Raw genomic sequence first — 17,394 nt, forward strand, 5'->3', positions numbered from 1 at the left:
AAATGACTTCGTAATATATGTTTTTGACTTCGTTATACGCGTTTCACTTTTGCAGCCAGGTGATCGCGTAACAGTATTACAAGATCTCGTCCTAACTGCGGTAGGATATTTACCTTTCCTACATTTAGCTCTAAGAAAAGTACATCCTCTTGAATTAGTTATTCCTGTGACTTATATTCATCATTTTCTGACACTTCTTGTTCTGTTCCTGAATCATGACAACTTTCATGCACATAATCCTCGTTCTCTGAGTCACTAATATCACTGTCAGGGTTTACATCACTCAGCTCATGGAACTAGTCCAGCAGTACATGAACATCTCCGCTAAACTCTATCCTAGGTTCTTTTTGTTACCTTTGATATTTATTTCACAAACTGAAAGTATAGAGAGTATTTGCTTTTCGTGGGTAAGTATTCTACATAAAAACTGTAATTGGTTTCGATACGCCTAAAATCACCCAGTTTTAGGAAACAAGTAAAGTGACATATACTTACCTTGATTCAGATTGTAACAGTTGTGCTCGTGCGAATGACCAGTGTTCTTCAAGCTATAATAATGTTTCATGAAGAGTGAAACCCTGCGGAACTGAAATCCAGTCGTGGCTGAAGCCAACCAATGGAAAGCTAACGGAAATGTACTGAAAATGGGGCGAACTCAATCCAGTCCAATCAGACAAAAATTGAGCGGAAAAATCATGTGGACGACGTGTGTCATCCGTCCGAGAAACGGAAGCTGTATTAAGTGTAGCACATTCCATCAGTCATCTGACGATTATCCAAAGCTGCTTGCCCAGTCAACACAAAAACAGCAGTACGAACTCAGAGGTTCGCTTAAGATTCCATTGCTATCGGTTTCATATGTGTTAGGGAACGAAGCAAAAATAACCGACTTGATATACGTATATAAAGTTTCTAGCGAGATTCGGCCATATAGCCAGAGGTTCATTCATAACAGCAAACGAGCACTAAAGCGCACAGCTAGACACCGATGATATGACCTGCTGCACTAGCTGCCAAGAATGAAAAGAAAGATAGATTGCTCACATAATGAAAAGAAAATGTCCTCGTAAAATGATCAGCTTATAGAAAAAAATTAATTTTCCGTACTCATTACCACTTATTACGTAAGAATGTTTCATCAAACTTACAAAAAAATACATATAGTGAATTCAGAAGTATAATTAGCTCCATTCCTGGAAGTAAGTTGACGATGACTGAGTTGCCAAACACTTTCTGTGATGGCGAAGAGTTCTCGGGCTTCCAGCCGGGTGGCGGTGTCTTCAAACTGCGACGTTTCGACGAGTGACATACTCATCATCTTCTGGCGAAGTGCCGAGACTTTACTCACTCACCCACTCACTATAAGGACGGGCCTGCCTTGGCCCGAGGTAGCGGAGTTTAAGCTGTTTTGAGCTGTTCCTCCTGAAATCCTCTCGGTTTGGGATGGTTTTTCTTCGCGTGTTGGTCTGTCCTCAGGTTTCTGTGGATATAGCAGCTTATCTGCCGGCTGATTCCGGCGGCTTCTTGTTCTTCTTCTTCTTACTGCTTCCTGTCTGCCCGAATTCTATTCTCTTCGGGCGAGAGAAGTCCACTGGCGGCGAATGCGTCCGGACATACTTGACTGCTTCCTCAGTCATGTATTTCCAGTCCTCGTCCGTGAAGATCGGTTGTTTGTTTATGAGTTCCAGATCTCCACGCCTGACGATTTCCCTCCCGTGCACCCTCTGGTTTAAGGGTTCGCATCCCCAGCGGAAATCATAAGGTTTGTGGGGAAGGGGAGGGATGTTATCTACCGTGAAAGGGTACGGATGATCATGATGGGGGTAGCTACCGTCTCGCAGGGAATCGGCGATCTTGGTGAGCACCTCCCTCACACAGTTCTTGTTGGGGAGGGGGAGGCACTCGAATGGTTCCTCTTCTTCTTCTCCCTCGGTCTCCATTGGCACTTCCCGTGTCGTCTGCGTTTCCGCAGAGACAGGAGTGACGACTGCTTCCGAGAGGGCCGTCTTCTTGTTGTCGGTGGTCTTCGCCGACTGTATGACCACCTCCCTAGCAACCTGCGTTGCCGCGTAGGCCAGGGAGGCGGTCGTTTGTGTTGCCGTGGCTACCCCCGCCATGCCCGTCTTCTTGCAGGCCGCGGGGTACACGGTGCACCTTAGTTGAGATAGCTCCTCGCGAATCTCTTAGAGTTGCGCTCTCATGGCCGCTCTCTCCTCCGCCATGGCGGATTTGAGCGCGGTGATTGCGTCCTCGTTGACTTCCCGCATTGCTTGGCGGAAGGCGTCCACGTCGTCTTGGTTGCGCGGCCCACTTCCCTTACTAAGGCAGCGTGGCGGGGTGACCACCATTTCCTCTTCTTGGGCCACCTCTTCGTGCGTGACGGCCGGCTTCCGCTGCTTCCACGTCTTCAGGTAACTGCAGCTGCGCGCGTTTGCGGCGTGCGAGCCACCGCAGTTTACGCACAGCGCTGCAGTACCTCTTGGTTTTGTGCAGTTGCGCGTGTCGTGCGGTTTCCCACACTTGACACACCCAACCACGCCGCCGCATTCTTTGGCTATGTGTCCAAGCTTTTGACACTTATAGCACTGTAATTGCGCCACAGGCTTCCGCTTCTTCTTCTTGTTGCCGCAACCGTTGCTCCCGACTGCGTTTAGCAGGAGCTCCACAGCAGCAGCAAACTTGCCTCTTCCTCCATTCCTACTTCTCGGCATGGCGATGGGCTAGTGGCGTTAACGGTCAACGGTGCGAGCCGCAGCGAGTCGAGCAGCGGAGTGCGTCGTGCGTGCGTGCGTCTCGTCGGCGTGCCGAGACTTTACAGATGCCGGTCCCTTTATACCTGCGGTGTGCCCCCCACCACCTGGCCGCGGGAGGCTGGGTCCAGAGCAGCCGCTGAGCGAGGTGGAGGGGGAAGCGGGTGCGCGGTCTGATCGCGTCTCGTGAGCTGGACGGTTCTTGGTGCGTCCCTGGCGTATGCGGCTAATGCTGGATTCCAGGCCGCGCTCAACTGATAGCCTTCGTCCCTGTTTACAAGATTCTCGCGGACCCGTATTTCTATCGATTTTTTTAATGACGCTATACCAATAGCTTCCGGCTCGGCACAGCATCCTGGTGTTTTCGAAATCAAAGGTGTCGTTTTCTTTGATGCAATGTTCAGCTATAGCAGAGTTCTCTATCTGTCCAAGTCGAACATGCCTGATGTGTTCCTCGCACCTTTTAGAGATGCAGCGCTGCGTTTGACCAATGTACTGCACACCACATTCGCAGGCAATGCTGTATATACCAGGTGTGTTTAGTTTGAGTGGGTCTTTAGCTGAGCCCAGCAGCTCTTTCGTCTTCGGCAGTGGTCGGAACACGGTACTTACGTTGGATTTTCTCAATAGCCTCCCGATTTTGGCTGATATGGGCCCCAAATATGGAAGAAAGGCGAGTCTCTTGTTAACTTCCTTTTCCTCTTCCTGAAATTTGTCAGCCTGTCTCCTCTTCTGTGATGTCGCCAAGTCTCAGCTATTCCAGCAGTAGGAGCACATTTTTGGACGGCTCTTAATGTCTCACTTTAGTGCTGCAACCCATACCTTGCTCTGACTGTCCGTCTCAGCTACCGAGGCCCAACCTGAGGCCAGGCTTCATTTAACACAAGAATGAAAGTGAACATTACACCGATACTACTTGATAACATTGCCTGAATGTGTCTAACTCACGCTAAATACTTAAAATCAAAACATCTAGTGATTTTTATGATTGTACTACTATAGGTATATACCCATAATTGTATAATAGCCGGCCGCGGTGGCCGAGTGGTTCTAGGCGCTTCAGTCCGGCACCGCGTGACTGCTACGGTCGCACGTTCGAATCCTGCCTCGGGCATGGATGTGTGTGATGTCCTTAGGTTGGTTAGGTTTAAGTAGTTCTAAGTTCTAGGGGACTGATGACCTCAGTTGTTAAGTCCGTTAGTGCTCAAAGCCATTTCAACCATTTTGAACCACTTGTGTAATAATAGTAGAACTGAGTCAAAAAATTATCAAAAATGAAAAGTCTTATGTAAAATTTTTATAAAGAGCAGTTACTATGGTAAGGGGAGATAGGCATTTGACCTGTCCAGATTAGCTCTCCGATGATGTTGTGGCGCCGTAGTCACATGAGTCTGACTGACCTGTCAGTGGAGGCCCTTGCACCACTCTCTCAATCTGCCCCTGTCCAGCTTTCGGACGTCCCGCCCATCTTTTGCTTCCGCCATTTTTTCCTTGAACTGAGCTACGTCCGTCTTGCGATACTGCCAACGTGCTTGATGGCCAAGAAGACAATATGTGGCTTTTTTCAGCGGAACAGCTCACCGGATGTGGTTGAAGTGAAGTATTCCCAGGTCGACTGGCGTGCCGTTTGGCAATCGGTGTGCGCTCCTTACCTTGCGACTGCCGTCCGGTCTGCATGGTATCTTACGGTCAATGGTCACGCCTTCAGGCGATTCACTTTGCCGACACCCCACTATGCGTCGGCTGTGATGTTCTGGACACAGACGAGCATCGCCTGGTGTGGTGAGTATCCATAGTTGTCTAGTACATGGTGCGACAAATGCCACAACTACCGGTACGACTTCCCATCAATACCTCTTGACCTTCTCCTCTATCCGGACTCGAGATACGAAGACGAACTCCGTGAAGCGAGTCTGTGGACACGCAGTTCACTACTTGTTCGCTGGTAGCGAAAAAAATGTCCCCGATTTTTGGCGCTTCCGTAATGGACGACATTGTGCAGTCCCACATACAGACAATTTTTGTCTAATTTGATTTGCAGTGTCTTTCTTAACGCACTCCGGTGTTGAGGTGTTACCCAATGCGAAGTTGATCCACGTATTTTCTTGACTTAGTACTGGTTATTCTCTGGTCAGTGGATTGTTCTCCTCAGCTACGTCGGTCTCCTGATACGTTCGATGATAATAAAATAAAACATGAAAAAAGAAAAAGAAGAAGAAAAATCAATGAATAAATAAATCAAGGGCAAAGACGTAAGTAATCTCCTTCATTGATTTCAAGAAAGCATATGATTCGATTGATAGAGAATCTCTGTTGTCAATCCTGGAAGAAATGGGTTTGGATAAGAAAACAACTAGTATTATAAAAGCGACCCTTACAAATACATTTTCGAAAGTTAAATTTATGGGCGATCTATCGGAACCCTTTGAAATAAAAACGGGAGTGCGACAGGGCGATGGGATCTCGCCGTTGCTGTTCAATTGTGCGCTTGAGAAAATAGTCAGAGAATGGAACACAAATATTAAGAGTAGTATAAGACTGGGTTGCAAAAAGAAGAACCTTAAAGTAAATTGCATTGCTTTTGCAGATGATATGGCCCTGTTTGCTGAAACAATGGAAGAAGCACGGGAGCAAATCCTTGAACTAAAGAAACAAGCAGCTAAAATTGGTCTTCACATCTCCTCTGAAAAAACTAAGATATTGACAAACATCAAACACTCATGAAAATACCTCAACGTTCAAGAACAGAAGATTGAAATAGTAAAAGAATTCAAATATCTCGGAGAATGGATTAGTTGGAATGCTGGGGAAAGCAAAGCAATGGAATCCAGAAAAAAAAAACTTGAATTGTCCTTCCAACTAACAAAAAATACATACAACAAAAAATCCCTTTCATGGGGGTCCAAAATTACACATTACAAGATAGTGATTAAGCCAGAAGCACTGTATGCATCAGAAACACTTGATATGAATTTCAAAGGCCATATGGAGAAACTTGAGGTAAAGGAAAGAAAAATTTTAAGAAAAATCATTGGGCCAAAATTTCAAGACAATAAGATTATATACATAAAAAATGAAACTGTCTACAAGAAAATTGAAAAACTTTCAGAGTCTATGCGAAAAAGGAGAATAAATTTTTATGGTCATCTTCTCAGAATGAATTCCAATAGATTAACTAAACAATTCTTTGACTTCTTCCGTAAACGAAAAGCGAAGCCCAACTGGTTTAAAGAAACTGAGAAAGACCTAGTGGAATTAAAGATTTCAGAAAATTCACTTATTGATCGAACTGCTAAATTAATTACTAAAGATGAAAACATAAGGTTCCAAGACAAATCCACACAAAAGTCCAAACCCTTCATCTCGGAAGAAGAAAGGAAAAGAAGATCAGAAAGAATGAAGAAATACTGGGCCCTAAAAAAAGAGCAACGCACAAAGAAATGATTGATCCAGCGTACCCCAAAGAGGGCGAAACGAAAGAAGAAGAAATAAATAAACTTTGTCTCCTTGAAGTGCTTCATTTTCCCTGCGCCTTCCTTCGTTCTTGGTGGAGGGAACGGGATTGTGGTCAGACCTTGGGTTGCGACCCCTGCCTGTTCTGCTCCCCCCACCCCCCGCCTACCTCTGAGCGCCAGGAAGACTCCATAAAAAAAAGCAGCCGTGCACGCTAAAACGCCGCGCTTCCGGGAAGGTGGTTCGCCTGCCCCGAATCGAATCCATCTGGCGGATTAAGGATTCGGACTGGTGTGTCAGCCAGCCTGGATGCGTTTATAGGCAGTTACCCACATTTCACTAGGTGAAAACCGGGCTGATAAATAAGTCTCCACGCTGTTATACGCTTCGCAGACATTTAGAAAACGTTCGCTACTTTCACATGAATGGCATTACACTCATAAAGTTGGGGTTCAGAGCAAATGCTTTGTCGGTTACATTATCGCTGGGGACCAGCATTTTGCTTCTTTTTCAATAGATCGCTAAGCAGACAGATCGAAAATCAGGCAGGAGATCTTAATAAAACTTCTCCATCATAAGTCTTCTTACTACTTTCAGTACCCCATAGGCCTAATGATGGAAAACTGAAGATATTGCAGAAGTGCATGCTTGATAATTCCTGCATTATTCTCCCTCTGTTGACAGAGGGAATATACAACTTTATTAATAAAACTGAGACACGGAATAATTTGCTAGTCCAACAGCTTCGCCGCAGTGGTGACGCCAGTTCCTGTCAGATCACCGAAGTTAAGCGCTGTCGGGTTGGGCTAGCACTTGGATGGGTGACCATTCGTTCTGCCGAGCGCTGTTGGCAAGCGGGGTGCACTCAGCCCTTGTGAGGCAAACTGAGGAGCTACTTGATTGAGAAGTAGCGGCTCCGGTCTCGGAAACTGACATACGGCCGGTAGAGCGGTGTGCTGACCACATTCCCCTCCATATCCGCGTCCAGTGACGCCTGTGGTCTGAGGATGACATGGCGGCCGGTCGGTACCGTTGGGTCTTCCAAGGCCTGTTCGAACCGAGTTTTAGAATAATTCGCTATATGTATATCTTTATGTGTATACTCCCACTGACACATTTCCGCACAATTTGCGTATAACAAGCGACTAGTCTTTGAAACAAATCATTTCCATGCCAAACAGAGGTAGTGTCTTAAGAATTCGTGACGATTTAGACATGCTCGTGTTACAGATACCTCATGTTTTAAAAAAATATTCTTTATTCATAAGATTATCTTGGTACGTTGTAAATGATATCTGTTAGTACAGTGCCTAATTTCACAACTTTTTTGTTGGTTTATTGAACACAAAAGTAAACAAAATAGATTGATTCCTTATTTCTAGAATCCAGAAGGCTTTAAATACTGTATCACGCAAGCGACTTGTAACCAAATTGCATCATTATGGAATGTCGTCTCAGTTATCTGACTGGATTCGTGATTTCCTGTCACAGAGGTCACACTGCGTAGTAATTGAAGGGAAGTCATTGAGCAAAACAGAAGATACTTTTGGCGTTCCCCAAGGTAATGTTATAGGCGCTTTGCTGTTTCTTATCTATATAAATGATTAGGAGACAATCTGAGCAGAAGTCCTAGGTTGTTTGCAGATGATGCTGTCGTTTATCGTCTAGTACAGTCATCAGTACATCAAACCAAATCAAAAACGATTTAGAAACGATATCTGAATGGTGCAAGAATTGTCAGCTGACTCTAAATAACGAAAAGTGTGAGGTAACCACATGGGCGCTAAAAGTAATCCGCTAAATTCGGTTGCACCATGAATCAGTCAAATCTGAAGGCTCCAAATTCAACTAAAATCCAGGAATTACTATTACGAGCAACTTAAATTGGAAAGAACACATAGAAAATTTTGTAGGGAGGGCAAACCAGAGACTGTGTTTTGTTGACAGAACACGTAGAAAATCAACAGATCTGCTAAAGAGACTGCATACACCACGCTTCTCCGTTCTCTTTTGGGGTACTGCTGCTCGGTCTGAGATCCTTTCGAGATCAGGTTAACAGTCCATCGACAAACTTCAAAGAAGAACAGTACGTTTTGTACTATCGCAAAATAGGGGAGAGAGTGTTACTGACCAGATCCAGGATTTTTGTTGACGCCGCCTACGTAAGGAGAAACAATCATCATAATAAAATTAGGTAAACTAGAGCTCGCACGGAACGAAGTAGGTACAAGTTTTTTCCGAGAGCTGTCCGAGAGTGGAATAATAGAGATTTGTTGTGAAGGTGGTTCGATGAACGCTCTGCCAGGTACTTAATTGTGATTCGCAGAGTATCCATGTACATGTAGAGATGTTGTCTCACATTATCAAAAACACTCTGGCAATAATCCGATAATTTTCTGATCTCACACCTGCGGAAACCTTCTGGTTCAAAGTTAAAGACTGCACCAACCTATGCTCGTAGAGAATTTTCGCCCGGAAAGGAATTTCTTGATGACTGTGCGTTGTTGTTGTTGCTTTTGTTGCTGTTGTCTTCAGTCCGAAGAATGTTTTGATGAATCTTTCGATGCTACTCCCTGCTGTGCAAGCCTCTTTGTTCACGATTAACTACTGGAACTTCCATCCTTTTGAATCTGCTTACTTAGTCCTCCTCTATAATTTTGCCCCCCCCCCCCCCCCCCCCAATTAAATGAATGATACTTGGCTGACTCAGAATGTGTTCTGTCAGCTGATTCCTACTTTTAGTCAAGTTGTGTCACAGTTTGTTTTTCTCCCTAGTTCTGTTTTTCATCTCCTCATTACCCATTTTATTATTGGTCTGTATCAACACAGTTCTTGCCTGAACTTATCGTCCTTGTTTTACGTCCATATCAATACTTTCTAAAATTTGAATTTATAAACTCTGTTAACAAATTTGTTCTTCGGAAAAGCTTTTCTTTGCATTGGCAGTCTACATTCTACAACCTCTCTACCCCGACCATCATTTGTTACATAGTTGGCCAAACAGCAAAACTCATCTACTACTTTTAGTCTCTCATTTCTAATATAATTCCCTCAGAATCATCTGATTTATTACGACCACATTCCATTACTCTTGTTTTGCTTTCGTTGATGTCCATTTCATTCAGCTGCTCTTCGAGGACCTTTGCAGTCTCTGACAGAATTACATTGTCATTGGCTAATCTCAAAGTTTTTATTTTCTCTGCATAATATTAAATTCCATTTCCAAAATGGGCCTTGGTTTCCTGTAGTCCTTGCTCAATGACATCGAGGATAGGCTAGGACCTGTTCTCACTCGCTTTTCAACCACAGCTTCCCTTTCACGTCCTCCAGCTCTAACTGCCATCTGGTTTGTTTGCAAGTTGTGAATAAATTTCGCTCTGTGAGTTTGATCCCTGCTACATTCAGCATTTCGAAGAGCTTATTCTAGTCAAAAAAGCTTTCTCTGAGTCTACAAATGCTATAAATGTAGGTTTTCCTTTCCTTAACTTATCTTCCAAGAGAATTTTTAGGGTCAGTAGAGCCTCGAATGTTCCTGTATTTCTCCATAGCCCAAGCTGACCTTCCGCGATGTCTCATACAAGATTTTCAACTGTTCTCCAAATAATTCGTGTCACTATTTTGCAACAATGACTCATTAAACTTAGTAAGCAAATTGAAGGTGGAATGGACGAGGAAAGAAAGTGAAGGGAAGAAAATAATGATATCAGTGCACCGAGACTTCATGCGGTATTAGTGGCGACGAGTGGAAGCATGTGGCGGACTGGGACTCGAACACGGGACCTTTCGCTTTCTAGGCAGTGCCAGTAACCACTACGCCACACGGACACAATATTTATCGCAAATGCGCCGACTGTCGCAGCGCGCTCCCCGGCGACGCACGCTCCCATCTAGCGTCACCTGTCCGCTATGTGCGAGTGTGGGTCGGCCGGGGAGTGTGCTCAGATAAGCCGCTGCATTTTCGATAGACGCTGTCCGGATGGCGCAGTGATTAACGCTAGTGCTTCGTAAGCAGGAGATTCCGCGGTCGACTCCCGGTGCGGCACACATTTCCACTCGTCACCGCTGATTCCGCAAGTCCCGGTGCAGCTGGTATCATTAGTTCTTCCCCTTGTCTTCCCACTCCTTTCTCTCCTCTCCGCCTTCAGTTTACATATTCTCTATCACAGCTGCTCATTTCACGTGGTGTCTGTTCTTTTGGACAGGTCCGAGAGTATTATTCCTGTTTCATACAAGATGCCCACCAGGTGAAACAGTTTTGTCATGCCTGGCTATTCCTAGGATATCAATAGTTCAGAGAGAATGTCTTTTACTCCAGGGGCCTTGTTTCGACTTAGGTCTTTCAGTGCTCTGTCATATTCTTCTGCAAAGCGATTTAGAAAATATTGCTGTATGGTGTGTCATGTGGCAGTTGACGCTAAATAACGAAAAGTGTGAGATGATCCACATGAGTTCCAAAAGAAATCCGTTGGAATTCGATTACTCGATAAATAGTACAATTCTCAAGGCTGTCAATTCAACTAAGTACCTGGGTGTTAAAATTACGAACAACTTCAGTTGGAAGGACCACATAGATAATATTGTCGGGAGGGCGAGCCAAAGGTTGCGTTTCATTGGCAGGACACTTTGCAATAAGTCCACTAAAGAGACAGCTTACACTACACTCGTTCGTCCTCTGTTAGAATATTGCTGCGGGGTGTGGGATCCTTACCAGGTGGGATTGACGGAGGACATCGAAAGGGTGCAAAAAAGGGCAGCTCGTTTTGTATTATCACGTTATAGGGGAGAGAGTGTGACAGATATGATACACGAGTTGGGATGGAAGTCATTACAGCATAGACGTTTTTCGTCGCGGCGAGACCTTTTTACGAAATTTCAGTCACCAACTTTCTCTTCTGAATGCGAAAATATTTTGTTGAGCCCAACCTACATAGGTAGGAATGATCATCAAAATAAAATAAGAGAAATCAGAGCTCGAACAGAAAGGTTTAGGTGTTCGTTTTTCCCGCTCGCTGTTCAGGAGTGGAATAGTAGAGAGATAGTATGATTGTGGTTCGATGAACCCTCTGCCAAGCACTTAAATGTGAATTGCAGAGTAGTCATGTAGATTTAGATGTATCGTATCGTATCTCGCATCTCACCGCATCTCCATCTCCTTCCATTTCCCTTGAACAGACCCTCTGTATACTCCTTCCACTTTTCAGCTTTTCCTGCTTTCCTTCTAATGGTTTTCCATTTCAGTTCTTGGTATTCTACTAAATTCAAAGCCAACAAAAACGACACAGACTTTGTAATTTGTCCATTCCGTGCTTCGGTTTCTAACGCTTGAGTGAATGTCTTCATAAGATATAAATACAGGGGACGTTGAATAAGTAACGCAACATTTTTTTTTTCTCAGCCAATTTCGGTTCAAAAAATGTAGAATTTGTTGTGGGGCATCTTGGAATACTCATGAAGATCCAATACGTGGCGGCGCTATATGTAGCCTTCAAAGTGGCGTCTGTAATGGGGGTGCGTTCCAAGCAGAAAGCTGTCATTCAGTTTCTTTTGGCGGAAAACCACAGAATCACAAATATTCATAGGCGCTTGCACAATGTCTACGGAGACCTGCAGTGAACAAAACCACTGTGAGTCGTTTGGCATGACGTCTGTCATCATGGCAACAAGGTGGCGCAAACTCGTCCAATCTCTCGCATGTCGGCTGGCGGAACACATCTGCGACTGCAGCAATGTTAGAACGTGCGGACACTCTCATTAGAGGTGATCGACGGATAAGAATCAAACATCTCGCTACTCAACTGACGTCTCTATTGGTAGTGCTGACACGCTGGTCACCAGTTGGGCTACTCCCAATAGAAGACTGTAAAGAGCGCTATGGTTGCTGCTCCTGGGCTCCCATGCGCTCTTTTGCAGTGGGTGTGATCTCCCATGACTGACTGTCCCGACCCTCACACATTTATGTTCCCATAATTTATTTCGTGGCATTGGTGACACCTGCCGATTAAGCCAGTTTCGAGACCGGTAGTAGAATAAATTAAGAAAATTATTGGCAACTGAAGCGGATTTTTCTTCTATAAGCATATGTTGTCAAGATTATTGAATAATAACGGCCTGCTTAGATCTTCCAGATAACAGGTACAAAATATTACAATACAGTGAACCTAACTGAAAACGGAAATGGTATAAGATGTCCTAAACACTGAGTGTGCGTGGGGCTTATGGGTGCTCAACGTCGAGGTCATCAGCGCACCTAAACCCTGAGGACAACAGATGTTTTACAAAATCCGATACCTTATTGAATTAGGTCATAAATACCTTAAAGTTACCAAATAATAATTTGGAGCAGATGTTGTTACGCTGTACTAATCAATATCTATTTAAAGTAGTATGACTCGAATAAGTTAAAACTGCTTTTATTAGAATTTTTTAGTATTCTGTAAAACAATTAGCTATTCTTGAGACACTAGAGTTTTCTCTTAAGGACAATATTCGCTTGAGGTATGGTCAGTATTCATTTCCCGAAGGAGTGGCCAGTATTCAATGACTCGACAAGGGTGACCATTCGAAGGAAAAAAGTCCAGTAAACATGGCCCATAAAACGCATATCGTAAGAGCTATGAGCATTTCTTCATCTTTAGTGTGAAACAAATCTCTTCTACTGCAGGCTCTTTGCTTTCCACATTTTGAGAGGTATTAGTATCAACTACAACAAGAAAAAAATATCTTTCGTGGCCATGGACTCGAAAAAGTTATACCTTAAGAGCTATGAGCATTTGCTCAGTAGAGAAGATACGTTTTACAGCAGCGAAGATGAACAAGTGCCCGTAGCTCTTAAGATATGCTCTTTAGAGTCCCTGCTAACTGGGCACTTTCTCTTGTTTTAGTCCATACTACCATTTAACAAAATGTGGAAAGCAAAGAGCTTGCAGTAGAAGAGATTTGCTTTACACTACCGGACATGAAGAAGTACTCGTAGCTCTTAATGTAGGCGGTTCAGAGCTCATGTTTTTCCTTTTTTCCTTCGAACGGTCGTTCCTGTCACATCGACGAATACTGACCATTCCTCCCGGGACACCCTGTACACAACATGCAAACGATAACTGTTTACAACGTAGCAAAGTGCTGTAGACGAAGTCGAGACGAGCACAATGACACAAGACACCTGTTGTTTTTCAACCCGGGAAGCAGCCTCAAACTGGACTACAAAAGCAACCTACTCTACAGCGTTGCGCGTAGTGAGAGATTTTGGCAAAAATCGTGCTTCAGTGTTAGGAATTGCTTGTTATTGCTATTACAGAATGTAAAATTGACGTCTATATAAATTTTACCACACAATATTGTGAATATTAACAGCATAAAATCAACAATTTAATCGTTTTGTTTATGTGGCCCTCTTAACACTAAATTACTGTGGTTATAGTGTTTCAGTGCCAAACATAATTGGTTTTTGCACAGCGCTTACAAAAGTCTTTTTCCATCATTACTCTCTGCACACAGTAACATGATGCCAATTGAGGAGCTACTCGACCGAATAATAGCGGCTTCGGTCAAGAATACCATCATAACGACCGGGAGAGCAGTATTCTGACCCCACGCCCCTCCTATCCACATCCTCCACTGAGGGTGACACGGCGGTCGGATGGTCCCGGTAGGCCACTCGTGGCCTGAAGACGGAGTGTACTCTCACGGGAGTGATTCGATTAAAAGTCAACCTAATAGTTCACTAAGTCTGTGGCGTAAGTGAAAGAGAAGATTTCGTGCGGTGCGCATGCACTATTATAGCTCTGGTAGGTTTTGACGGTCAATTTGAGGTTATTTCCCAGCTCGATAGACTGTGAGCGCCCAATATCAAATCGTTCATCTCGATAGCCCCTACACCTCTGTGGCACACTCTAAACAGTTGTTGCTTACACACTATAACCTTCCATTGGGGTAGTTCTGAAATTATCATCACGTTTCTGATGGCTTTTCAATAAATGGTATTACCGTCTAAAGACGACGTTTCGGTCACGGTAGAGATAGTGGGACAAGGCCCAACCAAAGGCACTATTCTGTAACTTAAAATAATTTATTTTTGGTACCCAGTCTGGGTTAGCAGGGTCGTAGTTGCTGGCATGTTCACATAAGTTGATTTAAAAAATGGCTCTGAGCACTATGGGACTTGACATCTGAGGTCATCAGTCCCATGGACTTAGAACTACTTAAACCTAACTATGTCCGCAGCTCGTGGTCGTGCGTTAGCGTTCTCGCTTCCCACGCCCGGGTTCCCGTGTTCGATTCCCGGCGGGGTCAGGGATTTTCTCTGCCTCGTGATGACTGGGTGTTGTGTGATGTCCTTAAGTTTGTTAGGTTTAAGTAGTTCTAAGTTCTAGGGGACTGATGACCATAGCTGTTATGTCCCATAGTGCTCAGAGCCATTTGAACCAAACCTTACTAACCTAAGCACATTACACACACCCATGCCCGCGGCAGGATTCGAGCCTGCGACCATATTAGCAGAGCTTTCCGTAAGTTGGTTTAGCTAGATTGTAATCCGAAGGAAAAGCAACTGTAGTTTCGCGTCTCTGAAGACTACATCTTACTTCTTACACTCGCCAGTGCACATTGCCAGTTGCAAAGGAAATGTCGTGATTCGTTGGGCACACGATAAGTCACACCTGATTTGCTTGCTCGCCTGCCTGCTGCGCTGCTGCCGTGCGACGTACCTCAGTATGCTGCGTGTTCCCGGCGGCCGTCGGCTTTCATTGCACGGGCGCGAAGTTAGAACGTCTGCCCCTCTATGACGGTAAACAGAACTCCTTACACGTCGCTACTGTGCTAAGAGTGCAGGAAGCGCCCAGCGGAAGCCGATGACGGGACCTGGCGCTCCGTCAGTTCCTCGAAATGCCGCTATTTCCCGCTCACGGGTGGCTTCTGCGTACGGACGGGAAAATCCGGCCGATTATTACCGATACCGCTATTTTAGTTCTGAATAAGCGGTATTACTCGGTATTTGTTTGGTTTCGTTTATAGCAGGTGCTTTTACTTTTTACTGATAAAAAACCGAAATATCAATTGGGAACAGCAACTGCGCAATTTTTTTTTTTTTTTTGAATAAACCTTCCTTTTAAAAGAACGAGCCACTTTTATTTGTAAAATTTGTGTTGCTTTGAAACATTGCGTTATTTTTGACAATGAGAAAAGTGATCATTGCCATTTTAAAAACAATACCGACAGCAACGAGCAACAAACACATGGCATTAGAAATGGTGCATCATTGCTGTGACATTAATGTGCCTGTTACCACTTGGCGTGTCCTATTAGAAAGTGCGCGTGTGCAAGATTTGCCCCAGCTTGTGTTTGTGACAATTGTTGAACTACATTAAATTAGTTACAAACTACGGCGTACGCACACCCCATTCAACATGTAAACGTAACTACAGATACACAGACTTAGCTTATGTCATGTTCGATATGCCTGCCATCATTGGTGATGATGTACCGCAGACAAATAGGGAAATTCTGCATGACCAGCTGAAGTGTCGGAACATCGATGCTGTCGATGACCTTTTGAATGGCTGTTTCCAGTTCAGCAAATGGTTTTGTGGCTGTTCCTGTACACCTTGTCTTTAATACAGCCCCACAAAAAGGAGTTGCATGTGTTCAGATCCGGAGAATATGGCCACTAATCGAAGCCTATGTTAGTGGCCTCTGGATACCCCAGAGCCAGAATGCGGTCCTCCAGGACATCACTCCTGCTTCCATGGGGTCGAGCTCCGTCTTGCATGAACCACATCTTGTCTAAATGAAGGTCACTTTCCAAAACCTTCACGAACCGTTCGGTAGTCACTGCGCCGTCAAGAGATATATCACTGATTACTGTGCGGCTGGACACTGCAAACCACACAGTCACTCATTGAAGATGGAGAGACTTCTCGATAGCGAAATGCGGATTCTCAGTACCCCAGGTATGCCAATTTTGCTTATTGACGAACCCATCCAAATGAAAGTAGATTTCGTCGCTAAACCAAACCATACTAATTCCCATCGTGCCCCGTGGCCAACCGTGCAGTTTGAACGTTCTAAAGCGAAACGTTTAGATGTTATGACGATTTTATTTCAAAAATGGCTCTGAGCACTATGGGACTTAACATCTGAGGTCATCAGTCCCCTAGACTTAGAACTACTTGAACCTAACTAACCTAAGAACATCACGCACATCCATGCCCGAGGCAGGATTCGAACCTGCGACCGCAGCAGCATCAGCGCAGTACCGGAATGAAGTGCATAGAACCACTCGGCCACAACGGCCGGCCGATTATATTTCATATAGTTCAATAACTGTCACCCTGAGGACATGCCCACGCTGGCCCCTACTTGCAAGGTAACGATATAGGGGAGTATACACTAGAAATAGCACGTTTCGTCAAAACAGAGTCTGGAAAAAGTCTGCGTGTCCTGTTCTAATGTATCATATAGCTTGCCAAGAACCAGTTCTTCGTACTGCTGACGCTGCATCTGCTATGTTGATTTCATATTTGTAGTTATTCTTCATATCAGAATGCGTCAAATTCCTTCCGTGCGCAACATAAAAAGATTTGGGTGCAGCAGATCAGACCCAAAAAATTTTTCAGCCACATGTAAGATTTACCCGCTTATGATTCAATTGTACTGGCGTCTAAGACAACTGTTCTCACATCTATAATTTCGGTGCGTCTTTCACAGACAGAAGTCTACATCAGTCGCCTTCACAAGAATGGGATGATTTTACATTCTGACATCATGCATCGCTGCTTGCTCTGGTGATTCTAAGAGATATATACATCTCGATGGATATGTGTCTCCAATGTGTACGTCTTCACCGATCGCAAATCTATGACACACATCTCTGTTCATCTAGTGTGCAGCAAGGCAACAGTTTCACCAATAACAAATACTGCTCTGTCACCTCTAGAGCTATTTTCAACATATAAGTATGAGGCTTTCATGCTTCTTCTGCCAAGTTACGAAATGTGACCTTACGAAATCGAGTACATTGATTTTCATTGTATGTCGCCACAAGAAAACAACTGGAAAACTTTTTCCTACGTTAAATTCCTTGATTGTCAACACAAAACTGAAAAATCAAGTTGCACTACCTACTGAAGTTAGTCTGGCAAACGAGTAAACGAATGGGCGTGTCTGAATTATATCACTTCACTATCACATCTGATAT

The 17,394-nt window shown here is 44.3% G+C and overlaps 1 protein-coding gene across 1 annotated transcript in view; it reads right to left on the reverse strand.

Annotated features, from left to right (window-relative positions):
- LOC126336487 (uncharacterized) overlaps window positions 1-15,016 on the reverse strand; it is a 237,498-nt gene extending 222,482 nt beyond the window's left edge. Inside the window, exon 1 of the mRNA XM_050000230.1 lies at window positions 14,906-15,016. The gene's annotated coding sequence lies outside the window, so the exon portion shown is untranslated. The remainder of the gene's footprint in view (window positions 1-14,905) is intronic.
- Window positions 15,017-17,394: the final 2,378 nt, after the last annotated feature.

Source organism: Schistocerca gregaria, chromosome 2 (assembly GCF_023897955.1).
Source record: "Schistocerca gregaria isolate iqSchGreg1 chromosome 2, iqSchGreg1.2, whole genome shotgun sequence".
NCBI classification, from domain to species: Eukaryota; Metazoa; Arthropoda; class Insecta; order Orthoptera; family Acrididae; genus Schistocerca; species Schistocerca gregaria.